At 45.8% G+C, this 25,132-nt stretch overlaps 1 protein-coding gene across 1 annotated transcript in view; it reads left to right on the top strand.

Moving 5' to 3' along the window:
- TMEM47 (transmembrane protein 47) overlaps positions 1 to 25,132 on the top strand; it is a 260,429-nt gene that overhangs the window by 193,939 nt on the left and 41,358 nt on the right. The window lies entirely within an intron of this gene.

Here is a 25,132-nt window from a genome sequence, read left to right as displayed (position 1 = left end):
CTCCTGAGCACCTGTGCCTCAATTGTCTTGTAGATAGATCACAGTAAAATGACACTTGGCTCTTCCTCGCAGCAGAGTTCGAGACAAGGATCATTTGCATGTAGCATCTGATTCTCTTGCTTGAGAGGCTCTTCGGATGCTACTCGCCAGTGTGAGCAAGCCCTAAAACTGATGATCATTCTTGGAATTTGCTGAAAGTGCCTCTTCAATATAATGACATGGACTGTAATTCTCACGAGACTCCAATCCACATTTGGTAAGATTCAAAAATGTGTGTGGATGTGGGAGGTACATAATGAATATGTAGAACTTAGTAACCCAAAGTCATAAACTTTATGCATTCTTAATAAAGTTACCTTAAGTAATAGCCCATATCATGTTGTGTGGATGGGCAGAATTCGAGTGTAGGATGCATTAACACTTACTACTTATAATATATTGTAGTATGTACACTCACTGGCCACTTTATTAGGTACACCATGCTAGTAACGGGTTGGACCCCCTTTTGCCTTCAGAACTGCCTCAATTCTTCGTGGCAGAGATTCAACAAGGTGCTGGAAGCATTCCTCAGAGATTTTGGACCATATTGACATGATGGCATCACACAGTTGGCGCAGATTTGTCGGCTGCACATCCCTGATGCGAAACTCCCGTTCCACCACATCCCAAAGATGCTCTATTGGATTGAGATCTGGTGACTGAGGAGGCCATTTGAGTACAGTGAACTCATTGTCATGTTCAAGAAACCAATCTGAGATGATTCGAGCTTTATGACATGGCGCATTATCCTGCTGAAAGTAGCCATCAGATGTTGGGTACATTGTGGTCATAAAGGGATGGACATGGTCAGCAACAATACTCAGGTAGGCTGTGGCGTTGCAACGATGCTCAATTGGTACCAAGGGGCCCAAAGAGTGCCAAGAAAAAATTCCCCACACCATGACACCACCACCACCAGCCTGAACCGTTGATACAAGGCAGGATGGATCCATGCTTTCATGTTGTTTACGCCAAATTCTGACCCTACCATCCGAATGTCGCAGCAGAAATCGAGACTCATCAGACCAGGCAACGTTTTTCCAATCTTCTACTGTCCAATTTTGATGAGCTTGTGCAAATTGTAGCCTCAGTTTCCTGTTCTTAGCTGAGAGGAGTGGTACCCGGTGTGGTCTTCTGCTGCTGTAGCCCATCTGCCTCAAAGTTCGACGCACTGTGCGTTCAGAGATGCTCTTCTGCCTACCTTGGTTGTAACGGGTGGCAATTTGAGTCACTGTTGCCTTTCTATCAGCTCGAACCAGTCTGCCCATTCTCCTCTGACCTCTGGCATCAACAAGGCATTTCCGGCCACAGAACTGCCGCTCACTGGATTTTTTTTCTTTTTCGGACCATTCTCTGTAAACCCTAGAGATGGTTGTGCATGAAAATCCCAGTAGATCAGCAGTTTCTGAAATACTCAGACCAGCCCTTCTGGCACCAACAATCATGCCACGTTCAAAGGCACTCAAATCACCTTTCTTCCCCATACTGATGCTCGGTTTGAACTGCAGGAGATTGTCTTGACCATGTCTACATGCCTAAATGCACTGAGTTGCCGCCATGTGATTGGCTGATTAGAAATTAAGTCTTAACACACAGTTGGACAGGTGTACCTAATAAAGTGGCCAGTGAGTGTATGTGTCCCTCTCTGCATCATGATATTTAATATTTAGATTCTGGGAAAGGATGGGAAAGAATGATGGCATATACATCAATTAGCCCATGAATACTACCTGCCAAACATTATATGGTGCCACCAAAATGGTTTCTGGTGGGACAGACCAGATGGGCTAGCTATTGTTCTCCTTGTGCATCACTGTGCCTTTGACTCCAATGACCCCATTGCCAATTTTCATTTCTTGGACCACTTTTTCTAGGTACTTTCCAATGCATAGCAGGAACACCCAAAAGCTCAGGCATGTTACACACGTCATCTCGATTTCATAATGCGGCCTTTGTCAAAGTTGTACAGATCCCTACACTTCATCAATTCTTTCTACTTTTTACACATAAATTTCACAAACTGTATCTTAACTTATCTTATATCTGGTCCCATTGTGACTATAAAATTCACTTTACCTGTCACTGATTTTAATTTTTTTGCCGATTAATTTCCCTGCATTTTACACTTTTTCTGACTGTGCATACATACTGTACTTAAAAAGGAATTAATTGTAAAGTTAATTATATATTACTTATTACATGACTCATTGCAGAATTATGCAAAAATGCATAAAAGCATCTTGTGAACATAGATTATGTTTCCTATATTATCATTGTTGATTCAGTGAATGATTACATTTACCATCAGCTTTCATTATCCTTAATACAGGAAATTGAAATTTCATAAAGGAACCAAGTTTCCTTTTATTTCACTAGATTATATTTGTATACTTTATTATATTACAGTTTAGTGTTTTTGTGTATTTGTTTCAGAGGAATTATTTAGCACTGCAATGTTTCTTCCCAATGTGCTACTAAACCCATTTCTTTGTAGTACAATGCATTTTCTAAACTGTTTCATGGGAAGTTCGCTGATGAAAAGATACAATCTTTCAATAGCCTGTTGTGTGGCTTGTTCTTATTTCAGACGGAATAAATACATTCTAGTTTGTCCTTGAATGACTTCCTGACATGGATTGTTAGGCAATGAATTATATATTAAGCAAGCCATGCTTAGTTATACGGTATAAGCATAGTCCACAATTTACCGTTCTTTAGCCTAGATTTTAAAACCGTTCAGACAAGTAAAACATTAAGTAATGTTGAACGCATGAACTATGCTTAATCCCTAATTCAGTTCAGACTTATCTTGGAACCAATATACAAACATTTATTTCCAGTGATTACAGAAAGCCAATGCATGATCTGCATGCAAATCTATGTTCTTCAGCACAGCTCCATTTTCAAGAACCCCTAGTGAAACTACAGCAAGCAGTATATCTGGTAACAGACATCTGGTATAATGTAGCATGGCATGTTATGCGCCAAATGGCTGACCATGTATTACATAGGCAAGCTAGATCTAACATAATGAGAGCCTTTCTTTGTGAGCTGCTTCTTGCTCTGATTTGTACATATGGTTCTGAGTTGAGGCCAGCCGCTGTGACATCAATTTGCCCTAACAGGTCTAATATAAAAAGAAGATGTATAACCTACACTAGTAAGGCAGGTTAGCAGAATAAACATGTCTAGCGATGTGTTCAAAGTTAAAAGGGAATAGGAAAAAAACTAAATAAAAAAATGTGATTTTAAATACCGTGTATACTCGTGTATAAGCCGAGTTTTTCAGCATATTTTCTGTGCTGAAAATGCCGGTGGCTGACACTGTAGGCTACTGAAGAGCAATGAATACTCACTACTCTCTGCGTGCACAGTCCCGGCGAGTATTCTGGCAGCTGTGCTCTGCTTGTGAGCAGTACATGAAGTCCCTGCCATGCGTTGCTTACAAACATAAAGCAGTTGTTGGCACCGGAACAGGACACTAGGAGGGAGTGCTGTGAAGATAAGGTTTTTTTTTAATATTTTCTGATGAGGCCATGCATACCAGGATGGGGATCGGTGGGGGCCAATTATAAGGATGGGGCCACACATACTAGTATGGAGGTGGGAGACAATTATAAGGGTTGGGCGATGTATACCAGAATAGGGATTGGGCCCGGCATACCAGGATGAGATGGGGACCCTTCATACCAGGATAATGATGGGGGCCATGCATACTAGGATGAGATGGGGGTCCTGCATACCAGGATAATGATAGGGGCCATGCATAGTAGGATGAGATGGGGGTCCTGCATACCAGGATAGGGCTGGATCCATGCATACTAGTATAGGGATGAGGGCGATCATTCCTGCCAGGAATGGGATGAGGAATCCATGCATACCATGGTAGGGATGAGGGGGCCATGTGTATCAGGATAGGGATGAGGGAGGCATGTGTATCAGGATGGGGATGAGGGGACCATATATACCAGGATAGGGGATATTAAGTACAGAATTGACCACATTTTTTGCTTCAATTTTTTTTCCTAATTTCCTCCTCTAAAACCTAGGTGCGTCTTATAGTCCAAAAAATACGGTATTTGCTGTTCACGCTGCAGTCCACCATCTCTTTCTGATCTAATACTAGACATACCAGGGATGCTGAGGTAAAAAGAGATTACTCACAATGCTGCCCACCCTGTCATACTGCTCTAGAAATGGAGATACCAGAGGTTCTGAGGTAAGAATATGCTGCTCTCACTGCTGTCTACCCTGTACAGCTGCCAAGACTTAGAGATGGATAATATCTGGTGTGGGTTATTGTTAGCAAAGCAGTCTACTGTACATACTTAAAGTAGAGATGAAGGAATCTATTTCGGTGGAATTGAAATTTACTTGAATATTACAAAAATATGTATTCGCCAATATTTTTGCCATTTTGCTTCTTTAAAATGCCGATCGCTGACTCATTTTTGGAATCTTAAAGAGCCATCAAAAGATTAAAAAAAAATTATACTCACCTTACCACTCACCTCTCTTGCCTCTCTGCTCCTCACCATCACTTGTCTGGTCCTCAGCCCATTTTCTTATCACATCACATGATGTGACATCATGACATCTTGGGGATTCAGAGATCGTGGCGGTGATCAGAAGATGTGATTATGACCAGATGGGGGATGCTGCAGAGCAGAGGGGCTGGAGAAGTGAGCAATGAGGTTTATATAAGTATTTTTTTATTGTTTTAAATCCTACATTTAATAAGCTCTAGGTTCTTGGGAGACCCCAGAGCTTTATAAGGAACAATCGATTCGCGGAAAGTAACTTCTCTGCAAATCGAATTTCCCAGAAAAATTACCATGGGCAGGAAAATGTTAATTTTGCCTGAACCACTCATCTGTAGTTTACAGGCACCTGTCCACATGTGCACACGCTGCGGATTGGTCTGCTGATTTTTTATCTGCGGCACCGCAGGTAAAACCGCAGGTAAAATGACCTGCAGATTCAAAACCGCAGCTTTTCCGCAGTTAAAAATCCACAGCATGTGCACAGAAAATTGTAAATCCCATAGGATAACATGCTACTGTACACTGTGTGCAGAACTGCTGCAGTTCTGCTGCGGCCAAAACTGCAGCGGAACCACAGCAAAAACCGCAGCGTGTGCACATAGCCTAACAGTCTAGCAGAAGTTACAGCATATTAACTTCTTATGGATAGTACACATTTGAAATTGAATTTTTACAGCATACATGGATGCCCTCCCATATACTCCCACATACATGGATGCACTCATACACACATTTACTCCACCCATGAATGCAATCATACACACATTCAGCACTTACATGAATGCTCTCATGCACATGTTCTCCATGTTCAGTTACATTAGAGGACCCTCACAACCCCCAACTTTATATAATTACAGCAACAATGGGAGACCATTAAAATTAATCTGTCACCCCATTTTTTCTCTATGAGATGCGGCCACCGTCATCAGGGGCTTATCTACAGCCCCTGACCTCTCTGACCTTTCCCGGACCTCTCTGACCTTTCCCGGCACCGGACCATGACACCCACTGCCCAACCCACCGGGGAGTATAATCTAACTTGTTTTTTTTTATCTTTCAGGTTACATTGGGGGATTATCTACAGTATTTCAGAATGCTGTAGATAAGCCCCTGATGGCAGTGGCAAAAATGGTGTGACAGAATCCCTTTAAGATTCCTCAAAATAAGTGATAATGACAGACCCTTACAGCTTAGCCTGCAAACCCTTGCAGCCTTCCAAACCCATATTAACAGTGACAGCGGCATAGAACTCAAGCATCTTCCACATGTCAAAGTTATTCAAGATATAGAAAAATTAGTGTCACAATTGCACATCAGCTTTAGTCAGACCATAGTCGATCCCATCCTGCAGGAGCGGTGGGATCTGTAATTAGCTATATCATGGTGGGGCCAAAACAGCTTAGACCAGTGTTTCTCAGACTTTTCAAGCCAACTACTCACTAACAACTAGAAGTTCCAGAAAAAGTACTCCACGTAATAAATATTTCATTACTGTTGACTGAAAAGAGGGCTTCTCTCACATTGATGTTAGAACCTTTACTGCAGTTCTTTAAACTGACAGACATACCACTGAAGAAGAGCAGGTTTCCTGATGTGATCATTTCTACGTTACCACACTGCCATCAATGCCTTATGACAGATACCAACGGCGCACAACGAACTCCATTGAATATAGTTTGGTCAGTGGTATTTCTGTCATGGTGTCTGTTCATTTACCTCGCAAATATTATGAGATGATTTTGGCCAGATCAGTGATGGAGCCTCCAATGCAGTCCACAAAGTATGCATGTATAAAAATGTTTTTTTATATGAGTCAGAGGATATATGGAGGGACTAGAGCTACAATCCCAAATTATGTTGACATGATTTAACATGTATTTTGCTATGTGAGCGCATTTTTACATGTATCCATATAAAATGTATTTGTGTCACAGAAAGGTTTGTGAGAATGCGAGTGGATAGAAGACTGTCATGATGACCCGTCCTGTGTGACGCGACCTGCAGGCCGGTAACTAAAACAACAAGACGCGGCATGTGATACTGTCATGTGTGACACGGCCCGCAAGCCGGTAACTAAAACAACAAGACACAGGAAAGGGGAAACAGTAACAATGGTGGGCCCTGCGATAGGGAAAGGGGACGTGGAGACCTCCTGCACTCCCCTGAGTCAGTGTCCCTAACGCTCCTAACGTTCCCTATGCCGGTTCTGCACTGGGCGCCGATCAGGAACCTGTCACCATAGCACACCCTACCCCTATCCCTTTCTAGGGAGCTGGGTGGCACAGGCACTGGCCCCGCCGCTGCACTAATACACACTAAGGAAAAACACAAACAGGGAAACACCACTTATCTTTACTCTGTTGCACTTGCTCCTGGCAACAGAGTCCACTACCAGAATGCAGCTCTCCTCATGAATCGCTGCCACCAAGCTGTGTCAGAGCTACAAGGAAATCCCCTATGACTCCTTCCACACCAGGGCTAAAACAGTGCTGCAAGGAACGCTCTCCAGCTCCTTCCTACACCAAGAATGGTTGAAATGAACACTATCACCAACACTGATTGCAACACCTGTGACTCTTTTATAGCAGAGCCAGCGCAATCACACCTGCATTGTAATCATGTGCAGTTAACTAAAGCCACCAGAGTGCAATGATGCTCACCACCACCGGGGGTAAACTTAGAACAAAAGACACCACAGTGCAATAATCCTAATGGCCACCGGGGGCAAAAACCAAACTTAAGCACAACTTAAGAAAAAAGAAAGGTTACCTGTGCTTTTTATCAGTCCTGATCCAGCATGGATCATGACAGAAGACGTTGTTTGAGGGAATCTGTCAGCAGGTTTTTATTTTGTAATCTAAAAGCACCACGAGGAAGGAGCTGATGCACTGATTTCGGCAATGTGTCACTTATTAGGCTGTGCGCTGTAGTTTAAATCAATATGTTTTATCAGAAAGAGATGATCACTGCCAGACTAGCTGCCCACACCTCTCAGTCCAGCTCCACCCCCAGCACTGATTAGTAGCTTTCTGTCATTATACAATGTTCAAAGAAAGCTGCTCATCAGTGGTGTGGGTGATGTTAGCTTTCTGAGCTCTGCTACATTTACAGCTTTGAAAACTGTTTGTATTGTGGAAAAGTAAGTAATATATCGCTCACAGATGAGGTAGCAAAAACCTGGTGACATATTCCCATTAATTACAGTGTTTTTATTTTTTTAGCTAATATTTGTATTTGTTTTAATGTTTCTTGTTATTTTCTTTTACTATTTTGTATTTTTACCTTTTTAACTGTCTTTGGAAAAAACTGTAATAGCATAATCCCTGCATTCCCCTGTTAGCAGACCGTAAATAATTGCAATCTAATGACTCCTGGCTTTCAGACGACTTCAGGCTAATATTAAAGGGCCTGTCACACTAAGAGATATCGCTAGCAATATCGCTATAACTAGTGACGTTATAGCGATATTGCTAGCGATATCGCTGTGTCTGATACTTACCTACGACCCGCTCCCCCGCTGCTTATCGCTGATCGCGCGAGAACAGGCTGGACTGTTTCTCGTCGTCAGCTTCCTGCGGCGCTTCCTGTGGAGAGACGAGCGACGCGTGGAGCCGGGCGGGAGGACGCAGGATCGCCTGGTGTGACAGGTAAGTAGTGACCCCCGTCCCCAGCGATGTCGCTGGTGAGATCTGCCTGTGTGGCAGCTCACTAGCGACCACTTAGCGATGTACCAGCGATCCTGACCGCGTCATATCGCTGGTCGGGATCGCTGGTACATCGCTAAGTGTGACAGTACCTTAAGAGTGGTCTGCTCACAGATGATTGCTTGGAGAACAAAGATCGTGTCCTACTAAAATGCTCCTTTTTACCATCAGACCGCTGGAGGTCCATCATTGTGCAGTCACGGGTTTCCATGAGAGTGGCCCAGATGCAGGAGAGAAGCTTCCTGCTTCTGTGTCTAGCTACTGAACACAGTGCCCACTTTAAGAATGATAAGACCTGCCCAAAATACCAGCAATTATTAATGACAATGAAAAAATTTTGTAGGATCCAATGTCTTGATTTGAAAACCAAGCACCTTTTGTACAGAAGCTTCATGCGTAGTGCAATGCATGAGACTTTTACGAGAGCGTAAAATTGCCTACAGAGGCGTCAATGATGTCTGTACAGGCATTATTGCAACCTCTTTCTGCATTCATACTTATTATTGTGCTTTTTATTAAATAGGCAACCTAGTAAATGCTTTAATATCTGTAAATTGCAAAAGATATACACAATGTCATTTAATTATGTACCTTTCTTACAAGACAGCTGGTGGTAAAATGTCTTAAATTATTCTTTGAACAAGTGTATGTTTGTCTCTTTTACTACTGATTCATTTAGTTTGATATAAATCACTGCAGGTTCTCTTAGCAAGGAAATCGATCTATCTAAATCATTTATTATTTACTGAGAAACTGAATCCTGAAATATTCACTTGCTTAATTGCAGTTGCATATCTTTTGTAAAACATGCCTGATGTTTATCACTTATTAGCTAAAAAAATGAAGGAATACCATAATGATAAATAGTGCCCAACCTCGGTTAATTTTTGCCAGGTTGATTTTCAACTTATACCAATTTGTCTGATCATTATAACAGATGATGAGATTGCGACCCCCTGGGATTAGGTTTCCAGATCTTCTGGGACTGCTGGTGTTCAATCTATTTTTATACTTGGGCAGGAGCCAGTTGGCCTGGCAGTTCCCTCAGCAATCTAATCAGTCAGAGGCCTGCTATGTAGGTTTGTAGCTTGCATTACTGAAGTCAGTGTGAGCTTTCTTCAGGCATAGCTCTCAAGATTTAACGTTTTCCGGCCTACAAGCCCTATGCTTTCTTGAAGTTCTTCTCTAGACAAGGGTTTATACTGCCCGAACAGAAGACCACCTGTGCAATGAGTTGGTGGTGAATGTTAAAGGGAGGGAGAGGGAAGTAAGCTTAAAAATGTAGGTCATTTTGTCAGAAGAGGAGGAAGAGTTGGCTACGTTACTCCTTTAGTATGTCCTAGAGAAAGGATGGGGAACTTTTTTCACCCAGGAGACATTTGGATGTTTATAACATCACTCAGAGGCCTTACAAAATTATCAACTTGAAATGTATCCTTCTTTATTTGGTCAAACATTCACTTCACTCACCCCTAATGTGATCGCTGGAACTGCTTTTCTTTGGTGTGTAGATGTTAGGTGGTATTGATGATGTTGCTACCCGCAACTGCTTTCTCAGATTTGCATTGTTCTGGAGTGTAGTCAACCATAAGCGTACCCAGGATCAAAACTAGGGGGGGTAATTTATGTTGTAAAATTTTAGAATGAAGAAGGTGAATGAAACTGCTCCATACAGTATAATAAGCCCCATACCTGTAGACACATCATCATAGCCCAAGCCCACTAAGCCCAGCACCTATATATACATCATCACCAGCCCCAGCCAACAGAGCCCAGCTCCTGTGTATACATCATCATCAGCCCCAGCCCACTGAGCCCAGCACCTGTGTATGCATCACCGCCAGCCCCAGCCCACTAAGATCAGCACCACCTGTATATATCATCACCAGCCCCAACCCACTGAGCCCAGCACCACCTGTATAAATCATCACCAGACCCAGCCCACTGAGCCCAGCACCACCTGTATTAACATCATCACCAGCCCCAGCCCACTAAGCCCAGCACCTGTATATACATCATCACCAGCCCCAGCCCACTAATCCAAGCACCTGTATATACTGTACATCATCAACAGCTCACTGAGCCCAGCATCACCTGTATATATATCATCACCAGGTCCAGCCCCACCCCACTGAGCCCACACCACCTTTCCATATCATCACCAGACCAAACCCACTGAGCCTAGCACCACCTGTATATATATCTTCACCAGGTCCAGCTCATTGAGCCCAGCACCACCTGTATTTACATCATCACCAGCTCCAGCCCACTAAGCCCAGCACCTGTATATACATCATCACCAGCCCCAGTCCCAGCCCAATAAGCTGAGCACCTGTACATACTGTACAGCATCACCAGCCCACTGAGCCCAGCACCACCTGTATATATCATCACCAGCCCCAGCTCACTGAGCCCAGCACCACCTGTATATATATAATCACCAGGTCCAGCCCCAGCCCACTGAGCCCAGCACCACCGCTATTCGATTCTGCAGCGGAAAAATCTGCAGCATTAGCACAGCATTGCAGAATCCCATAGGATTGCATGGGATGCATTTTTTGCGTTTTTGCAGCGATTCTGCGTGTAAAAAAAGCAGCGAAAACGCAAAAAAAAGCCTAATAGTGTTGTTGATCAACTTACAGCTGTAACCTTGCATTTATTCTTTTCTGCTCAATCCATGGCCCTGCTCTTGTCCAGTTCTTTAAATATGTTAATCCAGTGGTAATAGTAATGTTCACTAGCATTGTATGAGGCTGAAATGTGTGTATGTCTATATTCTTATATGTGATATGAGCTTGTATCACAAAGAAAATGACTTTTGGCTAACTTTAAGACACAATTGCAATGTTTAACTTGCAGAATTAATACATGCCTCAAGACATATTAAAATGCCAGCACATTGAGGTGCTGGAGTACAAAGCATATATAAGTCTATGGAGAGGGAAGTGAGGAGGAAGAGGAGAGAGGAGCAAAGTAAGAAACAGAGTTCGAAGAGAAACAGAGTTCGAAGAGAAACAGATCATGCAGATTCTTACCAGTTTTGTCAAACGTGGCTTCACAGCTATAGTGACAAGTACTACTGTATGTAGGTGAGAGATAGAGTCACTTTTCATGGAAAAGCCATGAGTCAGGCTAGTCAAGGTGTCCAAGGTCAAAAGGCAGGAGGGTACATCCTAAACAGTGGGAAGAGATAAATGTGTAGTCAGGTAACCATTCTAGTTAAAAATACCAGGAAGATAGCAGATCAGAACAAAGGGATTAAACAGGCCGGATGGTCAGAACCAGTTCCAAGGTCAGGCAATGAAAGATCATCAAGCAAAACACTAGGCACAAAGAAAACCAAACACACTTAACTGAAGATACATCTGGCAGAGGTCTGGGACTGAAAGCTCAGGTAAGTAGCCGGGCAATCACATGGGACAAAGAACACCTGTAGACAGCCAGCAACTACCAGTCTTAGATTGGATGGCCGAGCTGTCAGTCAAAACACCAACACATGGACACAGCTGTCAATCAATGTACTATCAGTTTAAGAGCACTGCTCTACTAGTTTGGACAGCAGAACTGTCAGTAAGTGAATCCCAGACACACTGAGGGGTGGAATTGTTGCAATTGCCCTGTTACTTATGTCTGTGTGCCTTCAAGGGGTAAATAATAACTGTGATAATTTTATGCATACAGCACCAACATATACTGCAGCACTTTACAGTTAAGCTGGGACAATAAAGACTTAGGATATGTGCACACGTTGTGAATTTTGTTGCGGACCCACAGCGTTTTTGGAAGCGTGGAATTGCAACAAATCCGCAATGTAGTGCACAACCAATGTTAACCTATGGGAATCCAGAATTGATGTGCACATGCTGTGGAAAAATCCACGCGGATTCACAGTGTTTTATTTTCCGCAGCATGTCAATTCTTTTTGCGGATCTACAGTGTTTCTGCACCCATTGACTTCCATTGAGTCAGTCAAATCTGCAGCAAAACCGCAGGTGTAAATAGATTTGCGGATTTGCTGCAGATGTGCATGCAATGAACGCTGCAGATAGGGAGAGGAAGTGTGTGGGAGAAGAATATGTGTGTGGGCGAGACTATGTGTGTGCGGAGAAGATGTGCGTGTCTGTGTGTTTGTGTGTGTGCACGTGTGTGTGTCTTTATTTAACTCTTTATGTACCATTTTATTCTGTTCATTACTAAATATCAGGCTTGGTATTGTCTATCTATCTATCTAGATAGATATAGCTACAGTGGGGAAAAAATATTTAGTCAGCCACTGTTAGGCGTCAGATTCCTGACACTGCACAGCGGGAATCCAGAGCCAGACATCCAGCGGTCTCCCATTCTCCTCCGACCGCTCCGGGTGCTGCTCAGCAATCACGGCGAGCCAAGCGTGCCACTCAGACTTGCTCTGACAGCCTGGATGTTGCTGCCACCTCTGGTGCAGCAATGGTAGCGCATCCTGTTCTGCAGGGAACCGCTCCAGAGGCTAAGTCCTCATGCCGTGCTACTGGGCATGCCTGCAAGGTGACCTCTCACTGGAGAGCAGGGGTCACATGCTCAGGTCCTGCGTTGGATCTGATTGGTCCTTTCCAGGGTACTGGAAGGTCCCGGAAGCGCATGCTATAAAAAGCCCGCATGGCGGCTCGGCCATGCGCTAGTGTAGCATATTATGCTGTGTGTGTATGGTGATGGATGCATGGACTGGTGTCTGACTTATTATGAAACCCCTTCCCTTGGATATTACGAATGGTGACTGTGTGTTGGGTTAGTCAGCTCCAGATTGTGGCAAGCTACACGCCACTGTGCTTTCCACGCCTACACTAGCGTCCGTCGGTGCCTGGTTCTCGGCGCCGATGCTTGCGGCTATAGTTGCCGCTACGCTGCATTAACAGCAGCTATTGGTGTTCGCGGCTGCGACGCAACATGCCAGCTCCTGTGAGGTTAACAGGGCTAGCGGCGTTACATTTGCGTATGCCCAGCGACTCTGTGTCTGAACTGAGCCGCTCCTAGCGTTCGGGTGACGTTAACCCGTGCGCACTACTTCTTCTTCTGTTGCGTCTGCCATTGTCCAGCAGCGGTCTAGTCACCTACCGCACGGTGGACCCCGGGCGGCGAACGCACCTCCTATTATTTATATTTGGTGCGTTCCGCCGTCCTTAACATTACACTAGCGCCAGGGTCTGGCTGGTAATGGCTGACGTGCAGCAATTGCAGGGCTATATTCGGCAGCTGGAGAGCAGGTTGGTGGCTATTGAGAGCGCCAACTCAGCTGCGAATACCACACTGGCTGCTGCTCAGACAGTCGCAGAGGCTGTCTCACGTGTGCCTACTCTTTTTCCCACGCCGACACTGTTCCGCCTCCCGCTTCCCGACAAGTTTTCGGGTGACAGCGCCACCTGTAGGGGATTCGTGAGCCAGTGCTCAATTCAGCTCGAGCTGCTGGCTGCATGGTTCCCTACAGAGCGGGCTAAGGTGGGCTTTATTGTGTCACGCACGACACCTCTTTACAATTACTCTCCCTAACACAGGGGTCGCTCTCGGTCAGCCATTATGCCGTCCGGTTCCGGACATTGGCTTCCGAATTAGAGTGGCCGGACAAAGCTTTAGTCCCGGTGTTTTGGAGAGGGTTGGCTGAGCACGTTAAAGACGCTCTAGCTACCAGGGAGGTTCCCACAAGTCTGGAGGAATTGATTGCAGTCTCCACCCGCATTGACCTCCGGTTTACGGAGCGCGGGCTGGAACGTGCACAATCCAGACGAAGGGTTAATTTGGCTCCCACCTTCACCGAGCCGCTGAGATACCCCGCACAGGAGCCTGTACCCTCCGAACCTATGGAGGTGTCCCGCACCGACTCCAAGTCACCACCGGTGCGTAGTTATGTACGCTGCTACCATTGTCGACAACTTGGACACTCGGCCAGCACGTGTCCTTTGTGGGTGAAAAAACGCCCACGTCCTGTGGTCATAGGAGGTGGTCAGTCCAGCATGAAACCCTTCTCACCCAAACCGGTATTCCGGGGTACTTTAGACAGTGGTCCCTCACCTGGGAGGCGGATGTTATCATGGATTCTGGGGCCGAAGGGAATTTTATGTCCTCAACCTTCGCCCAGAAACACGCTATCCCTCAGGTGTTGCTGCCTCAACCACTGACCATCATGGTGGTTAATGGGGCACGTTTGCCTACCCAGGTGACCCATCAGACAGTCCCAATCGGGCTTTCTATCTCTCCGTCCCATCGAGAGATCCTATCCCTGCTCATTTTGCCAGATGGTATTGACCAGGTGCTACTTGGTCTTCCCTGGCTCAGTTGCCACTCTCCTCATATTGAGTGGGCATCAGGGAAAATACTGGCCTGGAGCAAAAGTTGTGAGGGAAAGTGTCTGAAGGGCAGTCTTCAGGTGGCTTCCACTGAAGTGCCTGCGGATCTCTCCGCACTTCCTAAACCCTACCATCAGTACGCGGACGTCTTCTCCAAAAGATCTGCGGAGACGCTTCCGCCACACCGCCCATATGATTGCCTGATAGATCTCATGCCAGGCACAGAACCTCCTAGAGGCTGTGTGTACCCATTATCACTCCCTGAGACAGAAGCTATGTCACAATACATCCGGGAGAACCTGGCTAGAGGTTTTATCAGGAAGTCGGTGTCGCCGTCTGGTGCAGGGTTCTTTTTCGTTCAGAAAAAGAGCGGAGAGTTACGTCCCTGCATTGATTACAGAGGTCTCAATGCCATAACAGTGAAGAACAAGTACCCTCTTCCCTTGATCTCTGAACTGTTTGACAGGTTGCGAGGGGCCCGGATCTTTACAAAACTAGATCTACGGGGGGGCATACAACCTGATCCGCATTCGCGAGGGAGATGAGTGGAAGACAGCCTTTAACACCAGGGATGGCCACTATGAATATCTGGTCATGCCCTTTGGCCTATGTATTGCACCAGCTGTCTTCCAAGACTTCGTCAATGACGTCTTCCGCAATATGCTGTCTACTTCGGTGGTGGTCTATCTGGATGATATACTCATCTTCTCGCCTGATTTGACCACTCACCGGAGAGACGTATGCAGGGTCTTTGACCGTTTACGGGCGAACTCTCTATACGCCAAGCTGGAGAAGTGCCAGTTTGAGCAGGAGTCCTTGCCGTTCCTGGGCTATATCATCTCGGCCCAGGGATTGGCTATGGATCCGGCCAAACTTCAAGCGGTGATGGACTGGCAAGAACCCCATTCACTCAAAGCGGTGCAGCGCTTCTTAGGGTTCGTAAATTATTACCGCCAGTTTATACCGCACTTCTCCACATTGGTGGCTCCTTTGGTTGCTCTCACCAAGAAAGGAGCTAACCCTAATGCTTGGTCAGAACAGGTCTCCAAGGCCTTCTTGTCTATCAAATCCCACTTTGCTGGTGCTCCCATCTTGCATCGTCCCGATGTAAACAAGCCATTTATTCTGGAGGTAGATGCCTCTTCCGTCGGTGCAGGAGCAGTCCTCTTCCAGAAGGATGCTCAAGGTCGGAAGCATCCTTGCTTCTTTTTCTCAAAGACCTTCTCACCGGCGGAGAAGAATTACTCCATCGGTGACAGGGAGCTGCTGGCCATGAAGTTGGCCTTTTCTGAGTGGAGACATCTCCTGGAGGGGGCTCTGTTTCCCTTCCAGGTATTCACGGACCATAAGAATCTGGTCTATTTGCAAACGGCCCAGCGCCTGAACTCCCGTCAGGCTAGGTGGTCGCTTTTCTTTTCCCGCTTCTGCTTCACCCTGCATTATCTCTCCGGAGAGAAGAACGTCCGGGCGGATGCTCTTTCACGCTCGGTGGTTTCGGCAGAAGAGGGAGAGGCTGAGCCTCGGCTTATTCTCCCCTCGGAGAGTTTTACAGCCGTGGCTCCAGTTTCACTCGAGTCAGTGCCACCGGGCAAGACCTTGGTTCCTCCTCAGCTACGGCCGGAGGTCCTCGCCTGGGCACACGCCTCCAGGGTAGGTGGTCATTTTGGCAATAAACAGACCACCGAACTCCTGGCAAGGTCATATTGGTGGCCACATATGGCTCGAGACGTTAAGGAATACGTGCAGGCATGCATTTCGTGTGCTCGGAACAGACCCTCTAGACAGAGGCCGGCGGGGCTGTTATATCCCCTGCCAGTGGCGGATAGACCGTGGGAGATGGTTGGCATGGATTTCATAGTTGGCCTGCCCAAGTCTGGTGGCAGTACGGTCATCTGGGTGGTCACCGACCATTTTTCCAAAATGGTGCATCTGGTGCCACTTGCACGGCTGCCTTCCGCCCGTGGTCTTGCCACTTTGTTCATAAAGCACGTGTTCCGTCTACATGGCATGCCGGACAAAATCGTGAGTGACCGAGGTCCCCAGTTTGCGTCTCGGTTCTGGAGGAAGCTCTGCAGCTTACTCAGCATCGAGCTAAATCTGTCCTCCGCCTACCATCCCGAGACGAACGGCTTGGTCGAAAGAGCCAATCAGACCTTGGTTACCTACCTGCGGCATTTTGTCTCGGCCAGGCAGGATGACTGGGCATCCTTGCTACCTTGGGCTGAATTTGCCCAGGATGCTTGGACTACATCCCAAAAATTTTTTGGCATTTGTTGGCTTTTGCCTCAGAAACTGCATTTTTAATGTCACTCCACAAGTGTTCTATCAGATCAAGGTTGGGCTGGAAACTCCATAACCTCAATTTTTTTGGACTGGAACCAAGATTTTGCTTGTTTACTGATGTGTTTAAGGTTGTTGTCTTGATGAAACACCCATTTCAAGGGCATAGCCTCTTCAGCGTAGGGCAACCTGACCTCTTCAAGTATTTTAATATATGCAAACTAGTTCATGATCCCTGGTATGGGGTAAATAGGTTCCTCATCATAGTAAGAGAAGCATGGACATATCATGAGACTTGCACCACCATGCTTCACTGTCTTCTGAGTGTACAGTGGCTTGAATGCAGAGTTTGGGGGTCATCTGATGAGCTGTTTGTGGCCCTTGGACATGAAAAGAACAATCCACAAACTGTCTCTCCATTTTGTTTTAGGCCAGTTGATGTGTTCTTTGGCAAATTGTATCCGCTTCTGCATAATTTTTTTTTTAACAGTGCGACTTTGGGTGGACTTTTTGCTAAGAGATTAGCTTGACATAGGCATCTTCTAATTGTCACAGTACTCACAGGTAACTTGTGACTGTCTTTGATTATCCTGGAGCTGATCATTAGCTCAGCCTTTGCCATTCTGGCTATTCTTCCATCCATTCTTCTGTATTCTTCCACATCTCTCTGGTTGGGATTTCCATTTTAAAGCATTGAAGATCATATTAGCTGAACACCCTATCACTGTCTGCCCTTCTTTATAAGTTTTTCCCTCTCCAATCAACTTTTTAATCAAAGTACGCTGTTCTTCTGAACAATGTATCGAACGACCTATATGTCTCAGGCTTTCAAGGAGAAATTTATGTACAACATGTCCTGGCTTCACCCTCAAATAAGGGTCACCTGATTCACACCTGTTTATTCAGAGAATGATTAACCTCACATATTGAACTCCACACTGCTATTATTTTGAACTCACAACCTTTCAATTAATTATTCTAATACATGCAGATCATGAATGCTGAGTCTGTTGGTTTTCTTAGAATCTACTGCACCAACTGGTAAATTGGCATGTGGTAATATAATTTATGCCAAAAACATAGATTAATCTGGTTAGTCATACTGGACTGCTATTATTTTTAAAAGTACTGTAGCTGCTAAGGTTGCAAAATAAAACACAATTCCATAGAGTTCAACTTACAAACCAAAAATTTTGAACTAGAGGAAAGCAAAAAACTTTATGAGGCAGATGTTATTTGTCACATAAACCTCTTTCTGACTCCATATATCACTGTCAGACTAGATTCTTGGATTAATGTCCTATTGCTTAAATCTAGTACCCAAAACTTGTAATGCTGTATTGTTTCAAGAAAAGCAACCAGACCCTCCTTTATCCAGCTCTATGAACTGAACATCTCAACATTTCATGGCAGTAAGTTCCATTGTCCTGTACAGTGAAGAATGCCTGTGATGAAGAAACTTTCTCTCCTTTAGAGTTAACTCAGACATCAGTTTTTATCATGTGAGAAATATCCATGTTTCTCAGGGATACGACTTGTACATACTATAGTCTGCGGAGCTGTTCACAAGTCCATGTATTTTGCAATGCACAAAATCATGGAGACATTAGCGAATATATATTTGAGTAGAATTGAACTCTAGTTGAATTTTTATTATATCTGCCTTCACCAAAATGCAGATATTTGGTAATTTGGTTCTATGTGTAGTAATAATAATAATAATAATAATAATAATAATAATCTTTATTTATATAGCGCCAACATATTCCGCAGCGCTTTACAGTTTAACAGTTTCAAAACACAAGTCATAAGTAACAACGCTAACAATACAATAATTAAAGCAAAATAAGACGAAATAAGACGACCCTGCTCGTGAGAGCGTACAATCTACAATGAGGTGAGGGAGATACAGCGTACAGGTGTGTATTTACAATGGTGTATTTACAATGAAGGTCCAGCCATCTTGCAGGAGTGAAGGATGGATGGAGATAGTGAATGGGCTACACACGCACACTTACACAGAGAATGACTTTGATTAGTGAATGTGATATGCCGCTCTGAACAGGTGTGTTTTGAGGGAGCGCCTAAAACTATGCAAATTGTGGATAGTCCTGATTTCTTGGGGTAGAGCATTCCAGAGGATAGGAGCAGCACGGGAGAAGTCTTGGAGTCGGGAGTGGGAGGTACGGATTAGTGCAGAGGTTAGTCGAAAGTCGTTTGCAGAGCGCAGCGATCGGCTAGGCCGATAGACAGAAATGAGAGAAGAGATGTAAGGGGGTGCCGCACTGTGGAGAGCTTTGTGGGTAAGAACAAGTACTTTGAATTGGATCCTATAATGAATGGGCAGCCAATGTAAGGACTGGCGAAGAGCGGACGCATCCGAGTACCGATTACCCAGATGGACGATCCTGGCTGCTGCATTGAGTATGGACTGGAGAGGGGATAGTCGAGTGACGGGGAGGCCAATTAATAGAGCGTTGCAGTAATCCAGGCGAGAGTGGATCAATGCAACAGTGAGGGTTTTTGTTGTTTCCATAGTGAGAAAAGGGCGGATTCTAGAGATGTTCTTTAGGTGTAAGCGGCAAGAGCGGGCAAGGGATTGTATATGGGATGTAAAGGAGAGATTGGTGTCAAACATAACACCCAGACAGCGCACCTGCTGCCGGGGTGTTATTGTGGTACCACCCACGGAGAAGGAAATGTGTATTCAGCAAGTTAGTGGCAACTAGAGTTGAGCAAAACGGGTCGGTCAAATTCATAAGTTGCTGACTTTCGCTGAAGTCGGGTTTCATGAAACGAAACCCGACCATAGCGTGAGGTCGGCCATGAGGTCGGCGACCAGAGCGCCAAAGTCGCATTTCAAATCATGCTTCCAGCGCCCTTTTTCAGCCAATGATGGAGGACACACACTGTGGGCAAAGCGATGACATGGGCATCGGTCACCACCATCTTTGAGAAGGGCATGCAAGTGATTGGCTTGCTTTGTGTGGCGTCACAGGGGCTATAAAAGGGCGTGCACACCGACCGCCATCTTACTTATGGCGATCTTAGCATTAGGGAGAGGTTGCAGCTGCTTATTCTGAATAAGGGAGAGCATTAGGCAGGGAAGAAGAACCAAAAAACTGCATCTGCTGGTAGCGATTTCCACTGCACAAAACAACAGTTTGTGGCCAGTGACAGGGGAGGCTATAATTTTGTGCATCAGCTCTGTTGGTTATTAGGCTGCCTTATAAGGCTCCCTGATAGCTGCATTGCTGTTTGCACACTGCTGTGCAAACTGCTTTTTTAAAAGCAAAAATACTTTTCTTCCTCTTTTCTGCACAGTTACCAAACGTTCATTTTTCCACCCTTTTGTGTGCAGCAGTCCTGCTTATTAGGCTGCCTGCTGCCATACTTGGACTGAGAGCATCATTGTCAGCCTCCTAAAATCTCTAGGGAGCTTCCAATTCTCCCCACTACTATATCTACCTTGTACCTTGTCATACACCAGCCTATTTCAGCCTGTTAAATTGAGGTGTAATCTATAGTGGGCCTGAGATAATAGTTCAGCCTCCTAAAATCTCAAGGGAGATTCAAATTCTCCCCAATACTACATACACCTTGTACTTTGTCATACACCAGCCAATTTCAGCCTGTTAAATTGAGGTGTAATCTATAGTGGGCCTGAGATAATAGTTCAGCCTCCTAAAATCTCTATGGAGCTTCCAATTCTCCCCAATACTATATACACCTTGTGCATGGTCAAACACCTGCCTATTTCAGCCAGTTAAATTGAGGTGTAATCTATAGTAGGCCTGAGAAAATAGTTCAGCCTCCTAAAATCTCTATGGAGCTTCCAATTCTCCCCAATACTATATACACACCTTGTGCATGGTCATACACCTGCCTATTTCAGCCTATTAAATTGAGGTGTAATCTATAGTGGGCCTGAGATAATAGTTCAGCCTCCTAAAATCTCTAGGGAGCTTCCAATTCTCCCCAATACTATATACACACCTTGTGCATGGTCATACACCTGCCTATTTCAGCCTATTAAATTGAGGTGTAATCTATAGTGGGCCTGAGATAATAGTTCAGCCTCCTAAAATCTCTAGGGAGCTTCCAATTCTCCCCAATACTATATACACACCTTGTACCTTGTCATACATCAGCCAATTTCAGCCTGTTAAATTGAGGTGTAATCTATAGTGGGCCTGCTTCCTGAGATAATAGTTAAGCCTCCTAAAATCTCTAGGGAGATTCAAATTCTCCACAATACTATATACACCTTGTACCTTGTTTTACAGTACCATATAGCTGGTGGTATTTTGGGTACATTTTTCCAAAAATGAGGAAGTATGGTGGAAGAGGCAGTGGAAGTGGGCGGGGGTTGCCAGCTGGTACTGATGGTGGTTGGGGTGGTGGTGCATCTGCTGGTAGTGGCAAAAGCACAATAGCACCTAAGGCAGGAGGTGTTGAGCCTGCATCATCGTCTGGCTCCACAAGGCCTCGAAGGCACCCTTTTCTGGGAGTAGGTAAACCGCTTTTAAAGCCAGAGCTTCAGGAACAAGTTTTGGCTTACATTGCTGACACAGCCTCCAGCTCTATCGCCTCCTCTTCTGAAGCTTCAAAAAACAAAAGCACTGAGTCGTCAGTGGAGGCTCCTGGTCAGGAACAACACCTTTCCTTGTGTCCTTCACCCCTACCAAAAGTGGCCACATTACAGATTACTCCATGGAGATCTTTTCACATACCATGCCTGGGTTATCAAGTCAAATTGTGAATTCCCCAGTCCAAGATGAATCTGACATCGAATGTGGGTGGCCAGCCAGGGCAGTGGGGTTAATCGGTACTGGGCCGGTGTCTCAGAGAGATGTGTCATGGTGGTGGTGACCCGGTCCGTGGGCATGGGCGTCCATGCAAAGGGGTGAATAACGTTTATAGGTGAATGATACGTGATGCCACTTGTGGTTTTTGATCTGATTGACCAGCGCTGCAGTGTCGCTTCTCTGGGACAGATGTTGAGGTGCAGCTAAGATGTAGAAGCCCTGCACAGGTAGGGCCATAGTGGCAGGGCAGATGAAAGAGTTGGTAGATGGTGTGCAGTGCAGGATGTAGCAGAGCCATGCACCAGGCGCAGGAGAAAGATGACAGACACAGTCATGCAGTTCCTTTACCTGTACTTGGTAAGTGCTGTACAGGACACAGAGTACAGATGGAGAAGGAGTTGGTCAGCCTGGAAGCAAATTAGGAATTCTGTCACTGCAGATAGGTAGTGTGGCCTCCGTTCTAGCGCTTATCTGAGGTACTCGCAGTACTGAGTTCACTGAAGTTCCCCCTGTTGACTCTCTTTTGAAACTTTCTCGTATGGCAGGCAGCCGTAGCCTTTTCCTTCTGGCTAACACAAGTCGCTGCTGGGGCCTCCGAGCCTTAGTTGGGAACAGAGCATTTACAGCTGCTACTTCCTCCGGTTTCTGCTGCAGGACCGTCAGTGTCCCTACAAACTCGGAGACCGGAATCCGGACCATGCGCTCCAGCTAGGAGTGAGCCTTAACTCTGCTCATCCTCCAGCTCCTCTTCTCACATCCACACACTTCCCCTTCCCTTCACAGACTGCCCTAACTTCCCTCCTCCCGACCACAGAGAGCAGCTCCTCAGCAGTCAGGTTCAGAGCTCTTCCTGCTGGCCTGGAGTGGGAACTGTGTTGTGTGTTGGTTTAACTGCTAGAGAGATCCTTCATTGCTCCCAAGCATGACATCACACTCCCTAGGAGGAAGGTAATGCCACTGTGATGACCGTACTCCTGGGGGTGCCACAAGTGCACTGATGCCCAGCCACTGCTAGATGATTGTGCTGGTACATTGACCCAGACCACTACATTCCCCTCACACTCTACACAGCCAGAATCTGACCCTGATGAAACTCAGGTTCCCCTTCCCACATACTATACCACCTTACACGGTGACAAAGTGGAAGATGCAGATGAAAGTGCAGGTTGCTTGAGCAGGTGGGTGTGCATACTCATGGGCGATGGCACTGGCATATTGCCCCTCATAGTACACAAAAGTGTCTCTGCCAGTGGGAGGGAGGGCCCACCCACCATCAGACAGACCGCCGTACTATGAGGGGCCCTGTGCCAGTGCCGTCGCCAACGAGTGCGCCCCCGTGCTTGCTCAGGATCACAGCACTTGCAAAGTTGAAATACTTACCTTTCCCTGCTCCACCGCCGTGACATCTTCCACGTTTCCTGACAGCGACATTCTGGTCAGAGAGCGCGATGACATCACATCTGTGCGCCCTCTCCCTAAACAGTCCAAGTGCAGAGAGACGGAAGATGGGGACGACGAGGAGTCCAAACTAGTACAGGGATTCCCTAGCAAGGAGACTTATTTAATTGTTTTAAAGGTTGGGAGCAATTTTTGGGGCGCAATATACTCTGGAGAATGATATATGGGGCCCACCATACAATGGAGCATTCCAAAGGTAGACATCAGACACTGGAGCAGCATTTACAGGGCCCATTATACATTGGATCATTGGAAATGGGGCCCATTATATATGGAGCATTATTTGGGCCCATAAGACAGTGGAGCTTCATCCATGGTGAACAACATATACTGTACCATTATGTGGAGCTCATCATATACAGTATGGAACATTGTATGGGACCAATGATTCTGTATGGAGAAATATATGGGCCTCATTACTCTGTATAGAGGATCATGAATTGTGGCATGTGTTAAAGGAGCGCATTGACAATCTTTGGCCCTGGGCTCACGAAAATCTGGAGCCAGCCCTACCCCCCCACAACTTTAGCCAGTTTTCAATGCCTAACTATTATTATAAAGTAAATTAAGGTTGGCAAGCTTAAGTAATAACAATTGATGTTTTTGGCATTAAAATGGGCACTGAAAGTGTTTCCTGTCCTCCACTCACTGCCGACTTTTCTTCCCCATTGACTTGCATTGGGTTTCGTGTTTCAGTCAGCCTTCGACTTTTCACGATAATCGGCCGATTTCGTTCGACTAGACTTTTGCGAAAGTCGGGTTTCATGAAACCCTACTTGACCCAAAAAAAGGCAATGTCGCTCATCTTTAGTGGCAACTAGACGCCATTTTCCTGAATTATACAGGGAAATCAATTTGTTAAAATGTCTGAAAAATCCTTATACTCACATTACCGCTCACCTTTCTTATTCCTGTGCTCCTTGCTATCACACATCTGGTCCTCATTGCATCTTCTGATCTCTGACACTTGGGCTGAAATCCTCACTCCTCTCATGGTAGACTCAAATTCCAACTTTGATGAGGTCAAAAATGTTTCTGTGCATGCACATTGTTAGGCTGGCGGAACGCACCAAATAATAAAATGATGTTTGCAGCCTGGGGTCCACCGTGTTGAGATGGAATACTGCAGCTAAGTAACGTCAGATACTATATGGCGGTGTAATAAGCGAACACACGTGCGTTAACGTCACCCGGTGTGTATGAGGTGGACTCTGTTGCCTCACAGAGCCGCACTACCGCCGAATATAATCGCGAAAGCTTGTTAAGCTCACAGAGCTCGGCAAAGTGAGCGCTGGTGTAAAGTCACAGGACTCTGCCCCAAGATACAGGGTCGGAGTCCCTCTAGACTCACCAGCACTCGGCACCGCAGTAAATGCGGCACTTATGTGTCTTGCGCTGGATGGCACAATATGGCGCTACATGAGGTGCTGACCTGGATCACTGTGGCCTAAAGCGCTCGAGAGTCACCAACCTGCCCTCCAGCTGCTGGATGTACCTGTGGAGTCGCTGCTCGTCTGCCATTACTTGCCAGACCCTGGTGCTAGTATACTGTTAGGCTGGTGGAATGCACCAAATAATAAAATGATAATGAGGTGCGTTTGCAGCCTGGGGTCCACCGTGTAGAGATGAAATACTGCAGCTAAGTAATGGCAGATACTATATGGCGGTGTAATAAGCGAACACACGCGGGTTAATGTCACCCGGTGTGTACAAGGCAGACTCTTGCCTCACTGAGCCACACTACCGCCGAATATAATCGCCGAAGCAGGTAAGCTCACAGAGCTCTGCGAAGTGAGCGCTGGTGTAAAGTCACAGGACTCTGCCCCAAGACACAGGGTCGGAGTCCCTCTAGAATCACCAGCACTCAGTGCAGCTGTAGATTCGGCACTTATGTGCCTTGCGCTGGATGGCACAATATGGCGCTATGTGAGGTGCTGACCTGGATCACTTTGTCTTAAAGCCTATACGCTGACTCTAACCAC

This window comes from Dendrobates tinctorius, unplaced genomic scaffold (assembly GCF_039654945.1).
Source record: "Dendrobates tinctorius isolate UK_male_01 unplaced genomic scaffold, ASM3965494v1 ptg000166l, whole genome shotgun sequence".
NCBI lineage: Eukaryota > Metazoa > Chordata > Amphibia > Anura > Dendrobatidae > Dendrobates > Dendrobates tinctorius.
The sequence above is the reverse complement of the archived record's forward strand: the minus strand, read 5'-3'. Positions and strand labels throughout refer to the sequence as shown.